This window comes from Acipenser ruthenus, chromosome 6 (assembly GCF_902713425.1).
Source record: "Acipenser ruthenus chromosome 6, fAciRut3.2 maternal haplotype, whole genome shotgun sequence".
Classification (NCBI taxonomy): Eukaryota; Metazoa; Chordata; class Actinopteri; order Acipenseriformes; family Acipenseridae; genus Acipenser; species Acipenser ruthenus.
The window spans coordinates 50,719,676-50,745,619 of record NC_081194.1 but is presented as its reverse complement, the minus strand read 5'-3'; the positions used below and the strand labels follow the sequence as shown (position 1 = coordinate 50,745,619).

Below are 25,944 nucleotides of genomic sequence, written 5' to 3'. Positions count from 1 at the left end.
TTCAGTATCTCCCATATGATATTTTTAATGCACATTTTTATTGCCTGCGTGCAATATTTTACACTTTTCTCTATTAAATGTCATTTGCCATGTGTCTGCCCAGTTCTGAATGCTGTCTAGATCATTTTGAATGACCTTTGCTGCTGCAACAGTGTTTACCACTCCTCCTATTTTTGTGTCGTCTGCAAATTTAACAAGTTTGCTTACTATACCAGAATCTAAATCATTAGTGTAGATTAGGAAGAGCAGAGGACCTAATACTGATCCCTGTGGTACACCACTGGCTCCATTTTGAGGTTTCTCCTCTAATCAGTAGTTTCTGTTATCTACATGTTAACCACTCCCTAATCCATGTGCATGCATTTCCTTGAATCCCTACTGCGTTCAGTTTGAGGATTAATCTTTTATGCAGGACTTTGTCATAAATAAACCATGTCATATGCTTTGCAATTATCCATTGTCGATGTTGCATCCTCAAAAAAATCAAGCAGGTTAGTTGACCTCTGTACCCCAGAAGCAGTTTTACTGAACAAGTATGTTTACTAAATTTAAAGCGTTAAAGCAAAATTGCCTGTGTCGATGATTATATATGATAGGTGTATTGATTATATATGATAGGTGTATTGATTTGGTTATCAAACAACCAAAAAAAGCCTTGCATGTTTTTTGCAAGTGTAAAACTAAAAATTCTCCGACAGCATAGACAATCTGTGTTTTTCCGCAGCAAACGGATTCCTAGGATCCGTGGTAATTAAGCACATAAAACACAAAAAAGTTACAATTGCAAATAGTGTAGTTGCTATTTGTTACAATGGGGAACAACATCAGAGGTGATTGTGATGTCACAATTTACGCTCCTGATTGGGTGGGTTTTCAGGAAGAAGTGGGCGGGTTTTTGTAGAAATAGTTGGCAACCCTGACCTCACAAGAAGATAAAAATGACTGAATGACAAAATGCTGAACGGTGATTCTGTGACAGAAAATTAATTACAAAACATCTGTTCAAAAACTTCTGTTATTTCTTTATGTTATTTACTTATGCTGTATCAGCTAGATTTGAACAAAATACTGTAGCCATAAATATTTGCGATTTACACTCATAAAACCTAGTTTGCTCCAAAAATGTTGGTGAACTCCTGCACTGGTAGTAATATATTACCTCATATATGTACAGCACTAAGATATTCATGCCAAAATATTTGCAGTTTTTTTTCTCCCTCATACACAAAAAACACAATAATAAAAAGGCTTGCAAACAGTTATAGCTTTACAGTATATAGTCATATTTACTATCCAACCTTGCCTCTCATTATTTTGACTGACTCATATTAAATATGTACTGCAGACTCAGCGAATAATGAAAAATTAAATGCCCCCCCCCCCCACCCCCTTTGCAATTATCTGCGGACGCCCATGCCTGTAGTAAGATAATATCCTAATATATTTTTACACTGCATAGATCCAGCTGTGTAATCATTTTGCATTAAGAACTGAACTCTTTTCAGTGGTTTACAATAATGAAAAAAGCTGCTGGGGACAACGGCCTTTTGTTCTGAACACATTTCATCTGCAGGGTGCTCTTTTCACAAATGTGTTTTGAGCTGTTGCTGTTAAGGAGTTTTAATACTGTAATTGAGATTTGTTTTTTCTTCCTGTGTCTCATGCAAGGGGCACACACTGTTGACCTGAACCAAGCTTGCTGGGATGCTGCTTGTAACAATGCTAGGAGTTTTTTCCTCAATCCTTTATGCAGTACCGACTTTATATGCAGACAGACCCATATTATGTTTTGGTGTAAAACATTTAGGGTTTGATTTGAAAAGCCCTTTGCAACTCCCTTTGATTTGAAAAAAACCTTTGCAACAACATCCTATACAAAACATATTACAAAGAGTGCACATGGGGGCTCTAATTTCTTAATACTCAAAACAGACTACTGAGATATCCCTGGCCTCCACAAACCCCACAGAATATGTAGATCAATTTAACAGCACTGCAAGAGACCACACCCCAGCAAATCAGCAGAAATTGAATACTGACCTGGAAATCTGGCAAAACCTCGACCGGTGTGTGAGGTACAGAACCTCACCAAGTCAATTTCACCCGATATTAAAAAGGAGGAGACCTTATGGTACGCAACAAGGGTTTAATTTTATAAAGGCATTCTGCCGATATTACAAACCCAGGAGAGTGAAGCACAAGTGGTTGATTTGTGTAACCAGGTCCCAGAGATAAACCTACAGCCTTGGGTGTACATTTGTTAGAATGAGTTATTGGATGAATTTCCCTGGTGTCCCTGTGTTATATTCAGTCATTTCTTTTGTCATTGTTGCAGCACTTTCACGTTGAAACTACATATATATCAATCAATCAATCAATCTTTATTTTATATAGCGCCTTTCATAGTGGACCACCATCACAAAGCACCTTACAAGATACAGCAAAAAACAATGCATAATACATTAAGTACAGTATTATCTATATATATATATACACACACACACACACACGTTTTAACTCAGCCGCTCTCACTCATGTTCGTTTGCCCCTATAAAAACGTAGGCCCGACACAAACTTGAGGTTTTATTTTTTACGCGCACTTTTAATAGAAAAATAAATAACAAAATAAAAACACCTAGCTCTGCTCGAGCACTAACTAAACATACTAACTATAAACAGGACAGATGTCCTGGTATGGTTTGTACTTTGCTACCTCACTGTTATCTTGCGGCTTGCTGGCTTTGCTTGCTTGCTAAAAAGTGAATGAAGCCAGGCACAGAAGCAGCTGCTTGAACCTCTGCCAAACTGCATCCGGCACCCATCTATCATTCAGCCATCTACATCTACCTCATTAAACAGTGTGAAAGCAGCCGCTTGGCTCCCTCCAGCTTTTCCAGCACACCAGACCTTTGTCTAATCAAGCAACTGAACAGACAAACATAACAATTTAAAAAAATAAAAACTACTGCTACTTCTAGAACTATTTCTGTCACCCTGTTAGTCTATTATTAAAGCAGGCTTTGGCTTTGACAGTGTGTTTAGGGGTTTTCCACTGGAGACACCCTGGTGCCTGTTGTACTCAGACAGGGAGGAGAGTCTGAAACAGTTCTTTAAACTGTTGTCATGGTTATTATACAGAACGTACTATGACTAACCACCAAAGTTAGAGTTATTTTTTCTTTCAAACTACTGTTGGACCAAGACCAAGAGAATAAAGGCACTGGCCAAAGAAGCAGACTCCAAAAAAAAAAAGAGACTTCCATCCAGTCATTCATTCATTCATCCAGCGTTCTTTATTTCACCTCACCTGGTTAGGCTCGCTGGATAAATCTGTCAAATTGGCACACTATTTCTGTACATAATCAGTACAAAAAAACACAAATGTCAGAATTATGATTCTCTGTGTTTATATACGTATATCAATCACACCACATAAAATGTGATGAACAAAAAAAAAAAAAAAATAATGTACCGGGAAACTTGGTTGGGTCCAAATATAAAAGGTTAATAGTAATTTAATGATGGTGTATGTATTCATGTCTGCAAAAGTGATGCAAATTGTATTGGGGAGCCCCCTCTCCACCTCCTGGCTGGAGCAGATTGAAGTATTTTTCCCGGCTGGGGCACAATTTAGGTGTTAGGTTTTAAGAACGATGCATAGATCTATAATGCATAGTTTCTCTTCCGGCTTTTCTTTTACGATTTTCCCAGCCTGTGCCTCCTAAACCCATAATCCACCAACTCAAGATTTTTCTTATTAGTGGCAGGAAAAGGGTAGAGCACTCTAGTTTATGAAGCATTACCTCAGGACTGTACCAAGAACAAACAACTGAGTTGCTGGCACTGGATTTTCTGTTGCCCATCTGCCAAGTCAAAATGTAACTTTTAAAAACTAGATGTGTCCTTGGAAATTATTTTACTCTGGCGAGGCTTCAGCCACAGAAGTTTAATTTGTTAATAAATGCTTCACAGACAGTATCTCACAGTTTATTATCATTGCTAGTGTGGTTTTCATTCCTAATGTTGAATAAAAAAAAGTTTGTTTGATTTTCGATCAGTCGCAAATGGAAATAAAGCTGACTTAGCTCCCTTCATTCACCTAAAATTTCCACGTCAGACTTCCTTCCATTTTCACCAACTGTATTTTTCATTGCATTTTATTTGTAATGTACTATAAAATACATACAGAAACATTCAGCTCATTCAAATAAAAACACCAGGTATGCCAGAAGGGCACGTTACCATGGTAACGATAGCTTGGTTAGGCAGGCAAGCTGCAGATTGCCTACAAGCTCTGGTGAGATGAGGATTTGCAGATCGTGAAGTTGATTGATGGTGGGATGTTGCATGAAAATGGCATGGGACGGTTGAGAGTGATATCATGTGCGATATTAAAACAAAGGAGTTACCTTTAGGACAATGTAATCATCAAGTTTACTTCAAAAAGAGACAGGGACACAAGTAAGGTAAGCTTACTAAATATGTACTTACTAATATGCTTATTAATATGTTTAAGATAATAATAATAATAATAATAATAATAATAATAATAATAATAATAATAATAATAAATTCATTCATTAAATTATATAAAGTTGAACATATGTTTAAAAATTATTAAGCTTGCCCCCCCCCCCCCCAAAATAAAAAAAAAGGAAATGGCACCCCCTTTTCCCCGGACATAATTATAATTTTTTATAATTATGAAACTATATAAATAATATAAAAATAAATTAAACAAAAGTGGGTCACATTTACTTCAAGGTAGGTATTTAAACATTTTATAAAAGGCCTGAGAAATATATTAAAGTCACAATGTTTGAGTTGATTCAGAGTTGTAGAGCGGGTCTGCTTGTACAATCTACAGATCCTACATTAAAAAGGTGCTTTAGAAGTTAAAGATGATCTCTCTTAGAAATGACTCAACTTCCTTTTAATGTCTGTTGAAATTGTTCATAGTTTCCACTCTTTTGGTTTCAAAGTGGTTTGTGAAAAATAAAATACCTTGTCACTGTTCATTTAGGCCAACTGTAGTTTTTATATTGTTAATAAGGTTTGTCGGGGGGTGGAGTTACAACATGTTTCACTGCCTCATACATCCTCTTATTTTATAAAAGGAGACAGTGGAATCAAATAATCAGATTTTTTTTGTTACAATTTTTCTAGAAGCATACATTACTGTAATTACTGCTAGAAATCCATTCAAATATAATTTGCATTCCACGTATTATTTCAAATCAAGCATGTTAAACATTGTCAGTCAATATCAAAGCGGATATTATTATGATACATTTACACCAGTACACTTTAGATAGCACACCACACCAGTAGTTTCTGCAGTTAAAATGGCTGTATAACACTGTGCATTTCTAGCTGTAAACCAAAGGACCTCAGCCTGTTCTGTTGTAATTTGATACGATCTGCTATTAGTGCACTTCTGCTAAAACAAACTGCTGTCGTGATCAAAGCTAAGGAGTAGCAAAAAAAAAAGTAGTCTACTACTGTACTAGCAATGAGAGTCATATCAGTGGCAGAGGAACAGAAAGATGGGCCCAGGTGCAGGTTTTTTTGTGGGCCCCCTTCAAGTTAGACTTTTGTACTCCACTTTTATGTTTTTGAGGCATATATTTACAATTTAAAATACACTATTGGAAATCACAAGATAAATCAGATCGTATGTGGCGTAAAATCACAAATGGGATTCAAGCTGTCTTCACTCACTCTCTCCTATGGTGTACAGTTGACCGTGTTGCACCTATGTGACGTATTTTAATTTCGCATCGAGTCCTGAGACCCTGCCAGAACTGCAGAAAGGAGAACACGCCGGGCCCCGTAGAATGAATGAATGAATGAATGAATGAATGAATGAATAGATTATTAATTTAATAATCACGGAGGTGGGTGGCCCTGAAAATGAATACATTGATTATATCATTTCAACTTTTGAGTTTGCCCCTGCTGGTGCCCCCTAAGTGCGTGGGCCCCTGTGCAACTGCTCTGGCTGCACCGGCTATTCCTCCGCCACAGAGTCATATTCTTGGCTTGATTTGTTTTTAGCCTGCCCAGAGCCAAATAATGTGTACTGCTGTACACCTAACATGTATGTAGAACAATGTAAAAGTGCTATTTGTATCTTGGAACACAGCAGGAAATGACACATTCTCTTTGTTTTGCAGTCAAACAGTTAAAAGCAGCATTACATGAGGAATAAGTTTACAGAGCTGTCCAACCTCTGACTGAAAGACCCATATCCATGTCCAAAGGGTTCTGAACGAGCCATAAGAAACGAAAGCAAAAAATAACAAAAGGAAAACAAAAAGGTTTCACTGGACTACACATCGCTTCAGTATTTTTGCACCAGTTAAACTGTTGAACTGATAACTGTTGGTTATCTTTTGAAACACTTACACAACATCATTTATTTTTGCATTTTGACTTTCTTCTACAAAGGAATTTCCAGCTTAAATCAATCGAGATATGTGGAGCTCAATGAGCCGAAGCCATGCATTGGACAGACCTGCTCGAGAGCAAATAAACACCAATGCACTCATCACACAGAAGGGCTGTCCTGGCTGCCCTTGGTGGCCCTGCAGTGCAAGCTCCCGTGCACTGTAGTCTCCTCCCTTCCTCTCTGTTGTGTGTGCAGAACAGTCCCTCCCCACAGCCTCACTGGAGGAGGGTCCTCTCTAGCCCCTCCTACCCCTGCATACTGTGCGCTCTGTTCAGGGCTCCCTTCCCCAGCTGGACTTTGCCTTTGAGGCTAATCCACCAGAAAGGAAACTAAAGGCTTTGGCGAGCAGCTGTTATTAATGCTTTCTCCCTGGTCACTCAACAACAAAAAACAGCTCCTATTTTTCACCCACTCATTTGTCCACTTTGATTGTGTTACAGAAAGAATAACCTCCCCCTACAGTACTAAAGTGAATATTCAGCTTCACCAATTAATGCAACTTCCCTTACAAAAAACATTCAAACTGCAACCAGTAACGGTAAAATGGTAAGTTATGGTACAGAATGTGTTCCTTTCTTGGGTAAAAGGTGCTACAAAACAAGAAGATAAACATGCGTTTGCATTCCATCACTAAAATAATTTCATTGCTTACAAGTGAGAAACAGGAGGCAGTATATTTATTTATACATAATGCAAATGATAATTAAATGCTGTAAAAAAGTTAGAAGCCAAATAAAGTAATTTTCTTTAATTAAAAGCATAAAACGTTTGTGTAAACCATTTAAATTAGAAATTGGATCAGCGTTGTCTGGGCTGCCCACGGTGGGCCGACACCCTCTTGTGTTGTTATAGCATGTTACAAACGAATGCATCTCCTTCTCTGGTGCTGTGATTAAAAATGAATGGCCTCTTGTGGGAACAGAAAAACGACAAGCAGCTTTTTGCAGCAAACCTCACAACACAGACAACATGGGATAAAAGTAAAGGCAACGTGTTACTTGCAAAATTACTAAATTGTCTATTTAAGATAGACACACCACAGTCACTTTTTTCTTTAAATAAACAAAACACAGAGGGTGACTCACTTGAAAAGGTACATCTCTATTTGGAGGTTTTCAAGCTAGAATTTGTTCAATGTTCCTACACGTTGCAGCTTAGTATTTTATCAAAGAAGCGTAACGTTTTGCATTCTGAAACAGACAGACATTATATTAAACATTAAAAAATGACTTTAATAATGGAGGACTTGGTTGCCAAGTTATAGCAGCACTATAACTGACAGCCCCTATAATAAGGGTGGGGTATACTCGACTACACACCACTGAAATAATTAGGGGTAGGAGGCTTGCCAATTTCTAAAGAACGTCCTCTTTCTTTTTCCTTGTTGTTGCCTGAAAAAACAAAGCACTTTTTATTGAAGCGGGAATGTATTAACAAAAGTTGGAACCACACAAGGCTGTCTCTTTAATGGCTGGTTATACGAGGAAGGACAGCTGTTCATAAATTGGATCCACAATAGGTTAAGTTCAGAGCCAGAGAGCAAGTGATTTACCCAGGCAACAATAAAACCAACCTTTAACCCATTAGCTCCTGTTAAATTAACATTAATACCATACTGCAGATGTCCAAAACATATCTGCTATAAATTTGGTAAATGTTATTTTCTTGCTAAATTGTCGCAATTGTCTTGTACCATGCTTGCTAAATCCCAGACTTAAAAGCCATCTGGTCATGTGTACAAATCCGACTCACTTTTTGTACTGTATATAACAAAAATATTGATCAAAATGGGAAATGAGAGAAAAAAAGTGTGTGCAAACACCACAGTGGAATCAGCTTTATTTAGTTTATATTAATATCAATGGACAATAAACTAGAAACACGGTTAAACTGTAAATAGTGACAATGAGTCTTCTATATAGTGTTTAAATTGTGGAGAGATACGCGACCATTCTTCAGTGATAACTGGTTTACTGAATGCGTCTCATTCCTTTTGTGAAGTTTGCAGTGGGACATTTTTTTAAAGCTGCTACTTGTGAAATATTAGTCATTACAGACTTGGATACAGAAGCCCCTCCCAAACAAGCACCTACTATCACATTCGATCAAGGACTGTCTCTAGACTGTAACTGGAAGACTTTTTTTATTAAAACAATACATATCAGGGATGAAGAAGATATTAAAAATATTAGTCATTGGAGTGAAAGAAAGCTCATTTACACATGGATTGGATTTCTGGTCGTGACCATTCCTTGGGCACCAATGGGTTAATGTTCTCTCTATGATGCAGTCACTACGTGAGGAGGGGGGGCTCCTCATGACTGGAAGTATTCTTTCTAATGGCTAGCTATTCTCTGCTGGAAATATATGAAACATGTTTACTGTTTCTAAAATCATTAATAATTTAGCTAAACAATTCCTTGCATAAATTGAAAGCGAAGTGCCAGCATATTGTCCTGAGAGTTTTAGCTGTTACCAGTTTCTGTCTTTTTCTTTGTTGCCAATAACCAGCAATGTATTTTTTTAGGATGTTTCTTATACTAAAGGATTTGTGTATTTGTGGCTGATTATTCAAGGTGCCTCCATCATTCATTTTGATTGGGTTGTTCACAAGCTGGCAAGAGCAGATGTTTAATTCAAGTGGCTGCAAATGCAGGCGTTACTGTACATGGTTCTAATTGCATTCATAACATTACACAGGTCATTTACGAACAAACAGGGTAGTCAGAAGCCAAATAAAAGTAATTCCTCCAAGCTGAATATTTAGGGCAGGAGCAGGAAAGAACATGGAAAATTAAGAGAAGGCAGAAAAAAATGTTTAATCCTTTCGTTGCTAGGGCTTTTGGAACCCTTAGTGCTAGAGGTTTTTCCTGAATTTGGGATTGAATCATTTCAAAGTCACATTTCTCACACATCTTTAAAGGAAACATAGGAAAACTATATATATATATATATACACACACATACAGTGCCCTCCATAAGTATTGAGACAGTGAAGTCAAAATTGCTATTTTTGCTGTACACTCAAGCAATATGAAAATACAATTAAACGATGAATATGAGACAAAAGTACAGAATGTCACCTTTTATTTCTGGCTGTTTCAACACATATATGTTTTACCAACTAACAATAACAGCACTTTCAGAGTTCCATCCCCCCATTTTATGTGAGCATAAGTATTGGGACATTTGGCTCACAGGTGTTTCTAATTGATCAGGTGTTTCCTGTTGCATTGATTGTTCACACATAAAAGAGCTGTGAATGTGTAGTCTCAGTTCTATCCTTTGCTTTTGCCTTTGGAGTCTGCGTTTGGTGTCAGTAGGCATAATCCAACATGAAGACTAGGGAGCTAAAAGAAAAGAGGAACTCAATTAGAACCATAGCACAAAAGTTGGGCATAGCCAAATCAACAGTTTGGAATGTCCTGAAAAAGAAAGAAACCACTGATGTCTTCAGCAATCGGCAACGTCCAGGTCAGCCAAGGAAAACAGCAGTTGATGACAGAAAAATGACCAGAGCTGTGAAAAACAACCCTAAAATAAGTGTCAGTGAAATCACCAACAACCTGCAGAATGCTGGGGTGAAAGTGTCACAATCTACTGTTTGCAGAAGACTTCGGCAGCAGAATTACAAAGGCTACACTGCAAGATGCAAACCTCTGATCAGCACCAAAAACAGAAAGGCCAGATTAGAATTTGCTAAAAAGTACAGAGATGAGTCAGTAGAGTTTTGGAACAGAGTTTTATGGACAGATGAGACGAAGATTAACCTTTATCAAAGTGATGGGAAGGCAAAAGTGTGGAGAAAAAAAGGAACTGCAGATGATCCAAAGCATACCACCTCATCTGTGAAGCATGGTGGAGGTAGTGTCATGGCATGGGCATGCATGGCTGCCTCTGGAATGGGCTCACTCTTCTTTATTGATGATGTAACGAATGATGGCAGCAGCAGAATGACTTCAGAAGTGTACAGAAGCATCTTGCCTACCAATGTACAAGAAAATGCCACCAGACTCATTGGGTGGCACTTCACAATGCAACAGGACAATTACCCAAAACACACTGCCAACGCAACCAAGGAGTTCATCAGGGGAAAAAAGTGGAAAGTTTTAGACTGGCCAAGTCAATCTCCTGATTTAAATCCGATTGAACATGCATTTCACTTGCTGAAGAGGAGACTGAAGTCAGAAAATCCCCAAAACAAGCAGCAGCTGAAAATGGCTGCAGTAAAGGCTTGGCAAAGCATCTCAAAGGACGATACCAAGAGTTTGGTGATGTCAGTGGGTCACAGACTCACTGCTGTTATTGCATGCAAGGGATTTGCAACTAAATACTAGCTTTTATACTTCTTATATTTGCTTTAAGTTGAATTGTCCCAATACTTATGCTCACATAAAATGGGGGGATGGAACTCTAAAAGTGCTGTTATTCTTAGTTGGTAAAACATGTATGTCTTGAAACCACCAGAAATAAAAGGTGACATTCTATACTTTTGCCTCATATTAATCTTTTACTCGTATTTTCATATTGCTTGAGTGTACAGCACTATATATATTTATTTGGGGGGGGGGGGGGGGGGGGGTTGCCTTTATTCTCCATTTTCTGACCCCTCTGCACAAACTATCAAAGGAAGCTGGAAAACTATATGTATTCTGAAACTGTAGGTTGTGAGGATTACAATGGTACTAGACTCAAACATGAGGTGAACTTTAACCCCCTCTTGCAAAGCATAGAGTATAACATGCCCAACTTTCATTTTAAAATGAAGGATTACCACCTCACAATTTAAGGCTTATTTTAACTTGAAAACTTCAAATTGGCAAGATAACTGTCAAATTGTGTACTTGTTTCAAAAAGTGACTTACAAAAAGTAGAACATTTTAAAACCTGTTTAAAGCTTTTCTTGCTCTAAAAGGGCCAAAATATTGATGTTAACCATACAAAAAAGAATATGCAAAAATCACAAAACTTCATATTTACTCTCAATGTTGTGCCACAAAAGCTAGATATGTATAAACATGTATATTTAGTATTGGGTTCTTGCCCGTCACCTCCCCACCCCAAACCCATTGACACCCCTAAAAGGATATTTCCATGCAGTACAGGATGTGATTCAAACTGCTTGTGGTGTAAGTGATGGGGAGATTAACTGTGGGACAGGCCAGATAGAAATCCAGAAAGCGAGTCTGAGGAACAGCAACTTGAATAACATCTGGTACTGCATGGAAATATCCTTCCAGGGATGTCAATGGGTTTTAGAGGGGTGTGACAGGCAAGAACCTGGTATACTAAATATACTGTACATGTTTGGTATCCCTGCAAACCTTAGAACCTGCACAATTGTGGAACTAAATATAAACTTGTGTCACTTTTACCACTTCAAATATTCAAGCTTTGAATGATACAGTTCAAAGCACTCATCATGGCAAAGACCTGGGTTTGAGGGGCTCTTCAGGATACAGTAGCAGCTGTCTTTACGTATGCCTTTCTTTGCGCACATCCTGCATCTTTTTTGGGCCCGTTCTTTTCTGGCTTTTTCACTTCTGGGACACTTGTTTCTTTCCATTTGTGGGCACGGGCATGTGGCCGCAGACTCTCTTTGCTGCTGTAGGAACTGGGCATGTTGATGACCATATGCTCCAACAGGTCATCTGTGGGGAAAAGCTGGAAATACTGCAGAGGGGTGAAGTTAGCAGTATCCACCCTTGGATTGGACCTGGTGTACCAATAAAGCCTGGTATGTCCGGCTGTACATTGTTGGAGGGGGGGTGGGGGGGGAGCAATTGTACACTGGCACATACTTCCTTGGCCTCCTGGGGCGTGCAGGCTGTTCCTCAGACTCACTTTTTTGAGTTCTAACAGGCTCTTCCGTGGAAGAGGGGGAATCCTCTTCCTCAGTGAAATCACTGGGGGTGTCACTGGGGTAAAAGTCACTGCCAGAGTCAGATGGAATCAGATCAGGGTCTGACTCTGGAGTCACTATCATCCATCATCACCCTTTTGCGTGAAATTGAATTTACAGTAGTTACTGCAATATATAGCAATCAATGACATAAACTTCACACAGTAGCAAAAAAATATATAATAATAAAATATGGGAATTAAATGTACAGTCGCAAATGTATCTGACAGCTACAAATATTCTGAAAATCAGTAGGATAGTACTGGCAAATATATAACAATTATTTCACAAATAAAATTGTTTTAAAAATGAGATAAAAATGTATTACAACTAGTAGTGGGAATTAAATGTACCGGTAATTGTAAATGTATCTACCAGCTACAAAAATTCTGAAATGAACTGGGACAGTGTTGGCAAATAACAATTTTCACAAAAAAAAATAAATAAATGAAAAAAAAGATAAAACTTATTTGAATAAGTGATATAGGGAATTAATTAAATGTAGAGCAGTAAATATATTTGTCAGAGTTCTGAAATGAACTGTGACAGAGTTGGCAAATATATAAGAAATAATATGGCACAAGCATTTCACACCAAAAAAAAAAAAAAGAGAAAAAAAAATATAAGAACATAAAACCATAAGAAAGTTTACAAACAAGAGGAGGTCATTCAGCCCATCTTGCTCATTTGGTTGTTAGTAGCTTATTGATCCCAGAATCTCATCAAGCAGCTTCTTGAAGGATCCCAGGGTGTCAGCTTCAACAACATTACTGGGGAGTTGGTTCCAGACCCTCACAATTCTGTGTGTAAAAAAGTGCCTCCTATTTTCTGTTCTGAATGCCCCTTTATCTAATCTCCATTTGTGACCCCTGGTCCTTGTTTCTTTTTTCAGGTCAAAAAAGTCCTTTTAGGATTTTGAATGCTTGAATCAGATCACCGCGTAGTCTTCTTTGTTCAAGACTGAATAGATTCAGTTATTTTAGCCTGTCTGCATACGACATGTCTTTTCAAACCAGGGATAATTCTGGTTGCTCTTCTTTGCACTCTTTCTAGAGCAGCAATATCCTTTTTGTAACGAGGTGACCAGAACTGAACACAATATTCTAGGTGAGGTCTTACTAATGCATTGTAAAGTTTTAACATTACTTCCCTTGATTTAAATTCAACACTTTTCACAATATATCCGAGCATCTTGTTGGCCTTTTTTATAGCTTCTCCACATTGTCTAGATGAAGACATTTCTGAGTCAACATAAACTCCTAGGGCTTTTTCATAGATTCCTTCTTCAATTTCAGTATCTCCCATATATTTATAATGCACATTTTTATTGCCTGCGTGCAGTACTTTACACTTTTCTCAATTAAATGTAATTTGCCATGCGTCTGCCCAGTTCTGAAAGCTGTCTAGATCATTTTGAATGACCTTTGCTGTGTTTGCCACTCCTCCTATTTTTGTGTTGTCTGCAAATTTAACAAGTTTGCTTACTATACCAGAATCTAAATCATTAATGTAGATTAGGAATAGCAGAGGACCTAATACTGATCCCTGTGGTACACCACTGGTTACCTCGCTCCATTTTGAGGTTTCTCCTCTAATCAGTACTTTCTGTTTTCTACATGTTAACCACCCCCTAATCCATGTGCATGCATTTCTTTGAATCCCTACTGAAAAGAACTCTGACCACTGAACACTCAAAAAGAGCTGTACAAAATACAGAAATATATTCAGATCTATTTATTGAATAATCAATGATTTTTAAGTAATTTGATTCCTTCAGTGTTACATCAATCTCGATCGCTTAACTCACACCATGGCACAGTGATGAAAGATTAGCTAGTTTCCAAACAGTAATTGAATTCCAGACAAAACCAAAAGTAGAAATCTTATAGGCCAGTTTTTACTGATGGAATGTTTTGTACACCATTCACATACGTAAAGCCATAAATATTTGCAAACCTTTTATTGTGCGTTTTTCGCGTATGAAAAAAAAAAAACCACAACTGCAAACATTTTTTGCAGGAATAACAAATTCCACTAAGAATACAAGCTTCGTATTTATTGCAACAGGTCGCCAACATTTCTGGACCAAAATAGGTTTTACGGGTGTAATTCGCCAAATATTTATAGATTTACAGTACTTTGAGACACTAAGTTTGCCAAAAATAGCTCTTCGGGTCTGCTAAATGTATCACGATTTGCTCAGATCAAAGCACGATCCTGCTATATAAATACAGACTTTCGTTGCTGACTTGACTTCCTGAACTCCAGACTGAACAACAAGAAGAAATCCTATAGGCTAATTTAGGCATCAATCATGATGCTTGTTTGATAGACGTGACCGATGCACCATTCACAAAGTTTGAGAGACTAAACCCTCCCACACATGTCCTACAATTGTGGAAGCGATTGGTCACTCACAGCCTGCAGGGCACTGTAGATTGCGCGCGGTACAAAATAAGGCAGCCTGCAGCAATCATTAGCGATTTGTTTAGTTCTGAAAATAATTGTTGAAAATATTATCAATTTGCGTAAATAGATCCTTGTAGCCATCACGAGCTGATCAGATCAAAGCACGATCCGCAATATAATACAGACTTTAGTTTGCTGACTCGACATCCTGAATTCCAGACTGAATAACATGGATAACTCCTATAGGCTAATTTAGACGTCAATCATCCACTGTTTAAATGACGAAACCGATCAACCATTCACATAGTTCTAGAGATTAAACACTCCCACACACTCCGTGAATTTGGTTACTCACATTCTGCGGGACAGTGCATTCTTTCTTCCACAGTCTAGAGAAAAACCTGTATTAAATGTCACCTGAACTGAACTATGTGAAATCTTGTGTATGAAAACTCATAATTCAGCCCTAAATGGCCTTTATTTACCAAATGCACTTTAACACTTCATCACTGGCCTGTGGTCACACAGCACTTCCTACACCAGCTTTAAAGTTCATGTTTTAGTCAGACCTAGGCTTTGTTTAAATGCCAGAAAATAAAGATACCCTGCAGAAAACTGGTCAATTATAATGACTTGATTATTATTATTAGTTTATTTAGCAGACACCTTTATCCAAGGCGACTTACAGAGTCTAGGGTGTGTGAACTATGCATCAGCTGCACAGTCACTTACAATTACGTCTCACCCGAAAAACAGAGCACAAGGAGGTTAAGTGACTTGCTCAGGGTCACACAATAAGTCAGAGGCTGACGTGGGATTTGAACCGGGGACCTCCTGGTTACAAGCCCTTTTCTTTAACCACTGGACCACACAGCCTCCACTTGATATTATGTTAGCTTTTGATGTAGCTAAGGAAAATAGATTTGCTCGCATCCTGACAAAGTATGTAAACCTATAATATACAGTACCTTAAAGTAAGTTTTCCTTGGTTTATTCAGGTATTCCTTTATATAACAAAAATATTTAAGCACTTTTGCATTTCTGATATCACGAGGGTGCAGCAAATATTAATGGTCACCACTGTAACATGCAGTCAGACAAGTTTTACCCACCATTTTTACAAAAATCTGTGCCTTTTCCTATTCTGCAAGAGACAGGGAGAGCTAACAGATTGTGAATATTATTTTGGTCCATCTTGTTTTTATCTTTTTTTTGTTTCTTACCCTACTTCTTGTTTGACATTTCTCAACACAGTGCAGTCTAAGGGGTCGAGGACTCAGGGTTACAGTGGAGTCATCATTAAGTATTTCGCCAGTGTGTCGAGACAATTAAAAAGGCAATCACAGGATTGAAAGCACTGAAGGTCAAAGTCCTCTGTTTATCCACACAACAGGATAAACAGAAATGACTAAGTGGGTCAAGCTGGCCCTGGGGGTGAGGGAGGAGTTGAGCCTCCACTCAGTGCCAAATTTGATTATTGTGAGACAGTTTTTGTAATGTTGACTTCACTCGAGACCTCCAAACTCATTCCAATCAAACCGAATCATATTACTCACAAAAAGGGTATAGCAGTATTTTCAATTTTGTCAATGTATAGTAGATATTTTATATTTATAGTGTGTCTTGGCTGCAGAAATACTGGCACTTGTTTTACACTCGTACCAAGCAGAAACACGCATAATATACACATTTTAACATGTTTGTGATTTGACTGAGACACAGACAGAGCACTGGTACTTTTCCCCCCAAGAGCCTCCACTGTGGTGGCTCTCATCACGCCGGAGGCCACAGACAGGACCCTCATTACCATTACCTCCCTTTCTCTTTTAAACATATGCAAGCAAGCTCGCATTGACTGGTGCAGACTTCAGCCTCTGGTCTGTGCAAATGTGTCTGCACGTCATGTTCTCTAACAAATGAAGTTCCAGATCGGCTTTGGGAAATAGTTTTTGTCACTTTGTGTGGTCCTCACAAGCGTGAGTAGAGTTTAAGTCAATGATAAGTTTAACACCACAAATCAGCTTGTTTGCTGATACAGTGATTGCCCCTAGTTGAATTGCTTCATTGTTCAGTCTTCTTGGAGAGGAGATTCAGTCTAGTGCCACCCTGGCCTTAATGTAGAACAAAGGCAAATTGTTTAAATGTTCAAATAGCAGGTGAAAATAAAAATCCTCAATGCCATACTACTGTCACTAAATGTATAATTGTACAGAACCGTGCAGTTTAGAAGGTTCTTGCAAAAAGTGTAATCATTTGGTATACTGATGCATTGTAACCACATATTTTTTTGCAAACTATATATAAAAAAAAACAAGTTGACTCGCTCTCTGCAACAGAAAACAAGTCCAACAGTCGAAATTATAAGGTTAAAAACATCTTTTATTAAATGACAAACAAAATGCAAACGTTTCAGTCTTTTAGACTATCAGTGCTCTGTTAACATGTTCATCATACAGTACAGGTTACTGTACGCTTATCTGCAACAGGAGAACAGTTGTACTAGAGTTATAACTGGTTCCAGAAGTTGGAGACACAACTTTGGGGTTGTAGCCAAATGGGATTACAAAGCAAAATTGGATCATTATACTTTACTGCTCTTTTAAATTTCAAGGCTATCCCAACAGCAGACCACTTGTGTATGGAGTTTAAACATCTGAAAGCATGACCAAGCTCTGTTTTTTCTATGTAAAGAAAGAACAAATAAGGTCAAATGTTATAGTTTCTGATACTGAAAACTGCATTCAGCCTCTTTTGGAAACTCCACGAAAGAAACAAGCTCAATTCGAGATTGCCAGTACTGAAAAAACAAAGAGCACTCCAAGAGAACTCGGTATTATCACAACCCAACCTGTAGATTATAGTACCTTTATTTGTTTCTTTACAAAAGAGATATGTATTTAATTTTAGATTTTCATCTAAAAGTGGTCTTGCTCAAGAATGTGATAATAAAAAACACTGAATAAAGGCCACAACTGTAAGCCAAAAATGACAAGACACAAATGAAGATGCTAAACCACTCAATTAAAAACTTAGGTCACATAACTGTAATCATAAAGTAGATAAACCACACAAGGATGCTGAACTGGTATACAGGGCAATAATTCAGTCCCAGTGGATTGAACATAAACTGTTCAATCCACTTTCTAGATAAATACAGCACCCCACCTCCAGAACAGGGTACACATTTGCTTTGGACCATGTTTTTTTCTTCTCCATTTTAGACTTTCCATTCAAAATCAATAGTGAACTATTTTGTTAGTTATATTATTTTCTATTCCTGTATTTTTTTTCTTGCAAAGTTCTAATTGGGGATTCAAAAAGCAGTGACCCATTTAAAACTGTATAGTGTGAAGGACTCAAATACAGCATTCATAAAAGCTGGCTAAGTGGCATCTATAACAAACAAACAAAAAAAGAGATACGATTGTTGGTGTTTCTAACCACATGCATCCACACATGTTATATGGTTAACCCTCTGTCTTGCAAGGCGTCTTAACAAGATATCCTAGCAGCTGAACATTTCTTACAAAGTATTTCTGTTGAGATGCTTTTAATTTGCCCTGTCTAGATACTGGACACTCCAGTTTGACTATTTTTGAACTCGCAGTTCGCAAAAAGATTCACGTAAAGACGTTTTGCCTGCCACCTTTAATAACATGCTTAGAAGGTATTATGACAGGTGATGGCTTTTTACTGGGGGGGGGGGGACGGGGGGACGACACACACTAGCAAATTAGAAAAAAAATCTTACACTAACAGTAATATTTCAGACAGATGATTAAATACAATGGCTACAGTTTCATACTGAAATACAAAAAAAGACTGAGGTAGCATTTCTATATCAGCATAAACCACCTAGGGTGTAATAAACTCAGGTTCTTCACAGGAGGTACAGGTTTTATAAAGTGTTTGATACATTAATTGTATCCAATTAAATTCAGGTGGTTCTAATTTCACTTTAGCTCACAAAGAAGCTTCATTACGGTGATGTTTGGATAAGGGGGAAAGGTGGCACAGTGAGCTCAGGTCACAAGCAAAAAGAGTTTGGTGACCTGAATTCAGACCCCTCCCCCACTGACAGCATTTCATACCCAAAGCCACTGCACAATATTACTGTTTTTACAACAGAATCAGGTCATGCTGCTTGATGTTATACCTTTTTACCTGCTGTAGTGATAGTACTCTCTGGGTAGGATTCTGTAGTTCTCAAATTTTTTTTTTTCTCAATTTACCAATATATAGCAACACTCTCTCTGCAAAGAGTCCTTAATATATACAGTGCCTTGCGAAAGTATTCGGCCCCCTTGAACTTTGCGACCTTTTGCCACATTTCAGGCTTCAAACATAAAGATATGAAACTGTAATTTTTTGTGAAGAATCAACAACAAGTGGGACACAATCATGAAGTGGAACGAAATTTATTGGATATTTCAAACTTTTTTAACAAATAAAAAACTGAAAAATTGGACGTGCAAAATTATTCAGCCCCTTTACTTTCAGTGCAGCAAACTCTCTCCAGAAGTTCAGTGAGGATCTCTGAATGATCCAATGTTGACCTAAATGACTAATGATGATAAATAGAATCCACCTTTGTGTAATCAAGTCTCCGTATAAATGCACCTGCACTGTGATAGTCTCAGAGGTCCGTTTAAAGCGCAGAGAGCATCATGAAGAACAAGGAACACACCAGGCAGGTCCGAGATACTGTTGTGGAGAAGTTTAAAGCCGGATTTGGATACAAAAAGATTTCCCAAGCTTTAAACATTCCAAGGAGCACTGTGCAAGCGATAATATTGAAATGGAAGGAGTATCAGACCACTGCAAATCTACCAAGACCTGGCCGTCCCTCTAAACTTTCAGCTCATACAAGGAGAAGACTGATCAGAGATGCAGCCAAGAGGCCCATGATCACTCTGGATGAACTGCAGAGATCTACAGCTGAGGTGGGAGACTCTGTCCATAGGACAACAATCAGTCGTATACTGCACAAATCTGGCCTTTATGGAAGAGTGGCAAGAAGAAAGCCATTTCTTAAAGATATCCATAAAAAGTGTCGTTTACAGTTTGCCACAAGCCACCTGGGAGACACACCAAACATGTGGAAGAAGGTGCTCTGGTCAGATGAAACCAAAATCGAACTTTTTGGCAACAATGCAAAACGTTATGTTTGGCGTAAAAGCAACACAGCTCATCACCCTGAACACACCATCCCCACTGTCAAACATGGTGGTGGCAGCATCATGGTTTGGGCCTGCTTTTCTTCAGCAGGGACAGGGAAGATGGTTAAAATTGATGGGAAGATGGATGGAGCCAAATACAGGACCATTCTGGAAGAAAACCTGATGGAGTCTGCAAAAGACCTGAGACTGGGACGGAGATTTGTCTTCCAACAAGACAATGATCCAAAACATAAAGCAAAATCTACAATGGAATGGTTCACAAATAAACATATCCAGGTGTTAGAATGGCCAAGTCAAAGTCCAGACCTGAATCCAATCGAGAATCTGTGGAAAGAACTGAAAACTGCTGTTCACAAATGCTCTCCATCCAACCTCACTGAGCTCGAGCTGTTTTGCAAGGAGGAATGGGCAAAAATTTCAGTCTCTCGATGTGCAAAACTGATAGAGACATACCCCAAGCGACTTACAGCTGTAATCGCAGCAAAAGGTGGCGCTACAAAGTATTAACTTAAGGGGGCTGAATAATTTTGCACGCCCAATTTTTCAGTTTTTTATTTGTTAAAAAAGTTTGAAATATCCAATAAATTTCGTTCCACTTCATGATTGTGTCCCACTTGTTGTTGATTCTTCACAAAAAATTACAGTTTCATATCTTTATGTTTGAAGCCTGAAATGTGGCAAAAGGTCGCAAAGTTCAAGGGGGCCGAATACTTTCGCAAGGCACTGTATATTATATATATATATATATATACATATATACTATAGTTTGTGTTTGAGTTGAAGGTGAGACCATCACCTTCAACTCAAACACAAAATGTCTCGTTTTCAATCACTTGATAACACCCACATTACAGAAATGTTCATTAATGATGAACAAAATCAGAATACATTAAAAAAAAATGATGTAAAGCTGGTACATTCGTATCTCAGCACTAACGGATAACGACAGACGTCTGTACAGCACTGAAACATTCTGTTTAAAAAAAAACCAACTGTACTGCTGAACCTCGTCTTCTTTAATATTAGCATCACAAGGTTAACCATGTATTATAAAAAATAATAGATAGGCCTCTTCAGTGAGTTACAGGAAAACAATTCCATCTCGTGTTTCTGTGACAGTTTATAAACTACTGGACCTTCGGTCTCGTAATTTATGACATCATAAAAACCCTAGATGGAATTATTTTCCTATAACTCACTGAAGCCCATCTGTTATTCTATATATAAATAATAGTGCTGCTTAAGATGCCACAAATATTCCCTTGGTGACCGGTTAATTTATGATTCATTGCATTTCGTGACATGTTGTGTGGGTTTCTCATTGGATAACTTCCCACTTCACAGCCTCCTTATCTTGAATCAATGCTTGACTTCAAATGATGCCTTTAGCCTCGCAAGACTCTAATTAATAACCTGTCATGACATACTTCAGCATTTTTAATTTAAATGCCTTCATAATATTTCAGACCACCAAGTGCTGTATTAAATTAAAACCATTTACACACCAAGTGATAACACTGAGTAATGGTGTTCATTATGTTGTGAATACATGGCTGTAGATACTGTTTGGGGGGGGTCTGTTTAAATTATCCTCATTCACAAGGGCTATACTGCTATACTTAAGCGATAGTGCCCGTCGATGAGGGCTCTGCCGTGTGACAGTTGACCACAATAGGAGTTATGTGTCCCCAGCCGAAGGCGAGGGTGCGAACGAAAGTCAAGGTCAAATATCACACGGTAGAGCCATCATCGAGAGGGCACTATCGCTATTCAAAAATTATTTTTACCATTGTTTTCTTTAAAAAAAACACCTTGAAACCTAGATTTACCTTGAACTTGTACTGATTCGTCGGGTACCTTTCCACTGAGTAAAGAGGTTCTAAGAAAATAGTCCCAAACATTTTTTAAATAAAGAACATGGATGGCATACATATAAAGAGAAAAAACAATACATTTTTATATAGTACATCGATTTTTATTTTTTTATTAACTTGTTAGGGTTTTAAACCCGTTTATAATCAGGACATTGAGGAATGAACGGAGCAATTACTGAACAGTCTCTGTACGATGGAGTCTGAACTACCAATACAATCTCTCATTAAATACCAATCTAAAATGCCCCCTAACTCACCATGTTTCTACCTTCAGCCAAAGCCTTTCTCTCCTGAATCTATACATGAATGAAGCAATATTACTGAACTGTCCGCGTATCGCTTTGTTGTTGTTGAAAGATGCTGTATCTGTGCTCCGGTCGAGCTGGCAGTCTGATTGGCTCTTGGCAGTTGCAGATACAGGATTGGTTGTTTTCATCGATGTAAAGTGTTGATTGGCTGGTTTTGGTGGATAACAAAATTAATTTGGACCAATTGTGTCTGTTTAGTATTTACTATCCACGCTTTTACTAAACTACGCTTAAAAATACAGCAAAGCAAAAAGAAAAAGCCAGTGGGCATCTACCATCTATTAGCGCCCACTAGAGCTGGAAGCTGATTGGCTCATGGTACTAAATCATTTCTAATGTACATTAAACCATTAAATAGTAATACACATTAAACCATTAAATAGTAATACACATTACACCAGAGTTACATTCCCATACAGTTCTGACTAGATTTAGCAAGAGCATGATTGCTGAAAATTCTGGACCTGGTCATCTGAACTGAATCAAGGGTCGTTATGGAAGCAAGGACTGGGTGCAGGACTAATGTGAGTTTCTAATCCTGTAAATGACTACATCTGAAGTTATGATTTATTCATACTGGAATACAAATCAGGAAGATCCAGGGAAAGCAAGTGGCAACATTAATTCAAGTAACAAAGCACACTTCTCTATAACAACTATGCTAACTACTGTACAAGGAAAAAAGACTGGGTTTCATGGTGCATAAAATATGAGCACATAAACCTAAATGTTTTTCCTAGTTTTAATCATTGTTAAAATAAATACTGTATATATAAGTGAATAAATAAATACATATAGACATGTATTAAGCAGCAGGGTAAAAACAGTTTAAGAGGGTGATTCGAAAGGAAATGTTACAAAACTAAACTATTCGAGCTACTGTATTAAATCATTTAAAGGGTTTAGAAGTATTGTAAAGTTGTTTCTTACACATTCTGTAACATCAACAGGTATTTTTCTTCTTGCAGAACACAATTGCACAATGTATTGGAGTCAAAAGCTTTGAGAATAACCCCCTATAAGATTGAACCCCAGAATGCAACTTTACCAATGACACTAAAGCAATAAATGCATTTGATTAACACTGTTTCTAAAACCACTCGTTGTGTTGCACGTTAACAGTTACAACACTGGATACAATGCAGGGTCCGCTGCTGGCATTGGCTAAATACAAAGGAAGACCAAGATGCTTCATTCAGACCTACAGTACACAGCCAACTGAGCAAAAGCAGTGGTTCACGCACACTTTTCTATTTTTAACTGTCCTAGTTCTAATAATTCCTCTTGCAGCATCATATTAAACACTTCCACTCCTCTTGCTAACATTTCTGTTCGTCTCCCTCGGCTTTGTATGTTGTTGGGTCAGATAAAGAGAATGTGCATCAGGAGGTCTAGCACTGTCACAGCATAGCTAGGGAATGAGTCGCCTGCGGTTTATATCCACAGGCTGTAACACGATCGCCAGTGCAAATTCTAAGAATAGGAGTGTGCCATGGAAATGCAAAAAATATATATATATATATATACACACATATACATACATACATACATATACACACACATACATACATATATACAGTGCCGTGAAAAAGTTTGCCCCCTGTCTGATTTTCTGCATTTTTGCAGATTTTTCACATTGTATTTGGTCAGATTTTTTGGTGGGTTGTAGTAGTATATAGATATATATGATAACACATTAGTAATCACCCAATGACTTTCAAATTTTTAGGCTTGTTTGTGTTTTATGCCAACAAATGGCATTTGCTGGTTTAGAGTTGAAGCATGACAGACTGTATATTTGGCTTTGCTCCAGTGTAAACTCTGCATTTCTTTATTTACACCTACAACGACAAACAAAAACACACCATACTACATTGAGGGCACATGTCTCAACGTATATGGTGTACATGCCTCTCAGCTGTTTCTTACTAAATGTGAAATATATTTGTATTCCACAGACAGTGCAAAGTTTGACAAAGCTTTTTGAAACGGACTAGTAATACACAAGTTAAATCCTACAATACACAATTGAGGGTTAAAACAAATTTAGTTCTTTAGATATTTGATATGCCCTGGATAAAAAGGGCACTGCTACCTAAGTAATTGCACTGCAAACCATCTGTACAGTTTTGGAAAATACCTAGATTTGTTTCAGAAGGACATTACCCACTAATCTGGATTAACAACAAAATTAGAATTTGTCAAATCCTCAGAAGCCAGAGTTTAACAATACCTAAATCAAACAGGTGTGTTGAAATGAATGCTACAAAAATGTTAAACTCCAAATCAATCTCTCTCTCTCTCTCTCTCTCTCTCTCTCTCTCTCTCTCTCTCTCTCGTAGCCTGTGATTTCTTTAAATTAATTAATATAATAACCACACACACACTATATAAGACATAATAAATGGATAATGACATTTTTGTACAGATTATTGTTTTTATTTTGAATGTTGTCCATAGCCTCAAGGTATATATTTACTTTAGTCTTTTGAAGAATCAGTTCTGTCTGTGAATGACTTTGTTGAGAAACTAGAAACTAACTGATCACAGGCATATATATATATATATAATGTTACACCCACCAAGTAATTGGAAGACACTGGACATACAGTAACAAATACACTTAACAACAGTGTGTAAGTTTGGTCGGGTTTGAGGCAGTGCACAGACAACCTGTCCCTGGCACAAGACAGAATCCAATAACTGTCTAACTCGAACCTTGCAAACAGTGCAGAAAGACCAAAAGGTTTCGATAAAATGTGCTTATTTTAGTTTCACTAGCTGCTGTCGTAAACTAAACACGAGTTCCAGAACAACAAAACTGTCACGTACTGTGGCTCGTTAAACATTCATAATTTAATTTTCTTTTTTCAGGTAGGAATTGCAAACATCACATATCAAAAGGAAACATCAAAATAATCATATACGTTTTAAAAAAAAAAGTCTACCCTAATAAAACCCGGTTGTAGAGCTTAAACAACTCTTTTCACGAAAAGATAAAAAATGCCTGCTTCGTTGACTCCATGATAAGACAAGTGCTCAGTGTGGTAGTTTATTTGAATGAATTCGAATTATTTCCTATTACGAATAAAACGCACTGCCTAACATTTTTTTTTTTGTACCAGATCTAAACGCAAACAAAATAGAACCCCTTTAATATTTGAGACACTTCAACACATAGACGTTTAACTATTATTTTTAACTGTGGATATGTGCATGATCTTAGGTGAGCCACAGTATAAGTGGTTAAACCAGTGAAATAAAACCACCATAGTATTATTTTCAAAGATTTTAAATACTACACGTCTCAACACACACACACACACACTATTCCAAATGTAATGTTAAAACCCACGCACGGGTGTTATTATCTGAGGACCACCTCGGTAAACAGGACTTACCCTTTCTTGGGGAACTCCACTCCACTACAGTCCAGTCCAGTCCAACACAGGATTATTAAAAAAGAAACATTAAAATGTTAAAAATCAGAGACTAGAATAAATAAAACATCAACTGATATATCAATGTCTGATTTAAAAAAAAACGAAAAAAAAAACAAAAAGGCTTGCTCTATCCCATCACTTGTCGCTAATTGTAGTTAATCCCTAGTCAGTGGAGCCACTTGCTCATGTTTATACACTGTAATAAATCCAGACAAACAGCCATGTATATGAGAAAGGGGAAACAGCATCTCAGCCTGTAAGCGCAATTAATTTGATTGATGGGGCGTGCAATGACTCGAGGGCTTAGTCACTGCAGCAGCTCTGCCTACTCTCACGAAAAGATGGCCAATCGAAAAGTGTGCTCTGGGTATCCTACA

The 25,944-nt window shown here is 37.7% G+C and overlaps 1 protein-coding gene across 1 annotated transcript in view; it reads right to left on the bottom strand.

Moving 5' to 3' along the window:
* Positions 1–25,944, bottom strand: part of LOC117410563 (SERTA domain-containing protein 2-like) — a 54,825-nt gene extending 28,881 nt beyond the window's left edge. The window contains exon 1 of the mRNA XM_059025467.1: positions 25,526–25,944. The gene's annotated coding sequence lies outside the window, so the exon portion shown is untranslated. The remainder of the gene's footprint in view (positions 1–25,525) is intronic.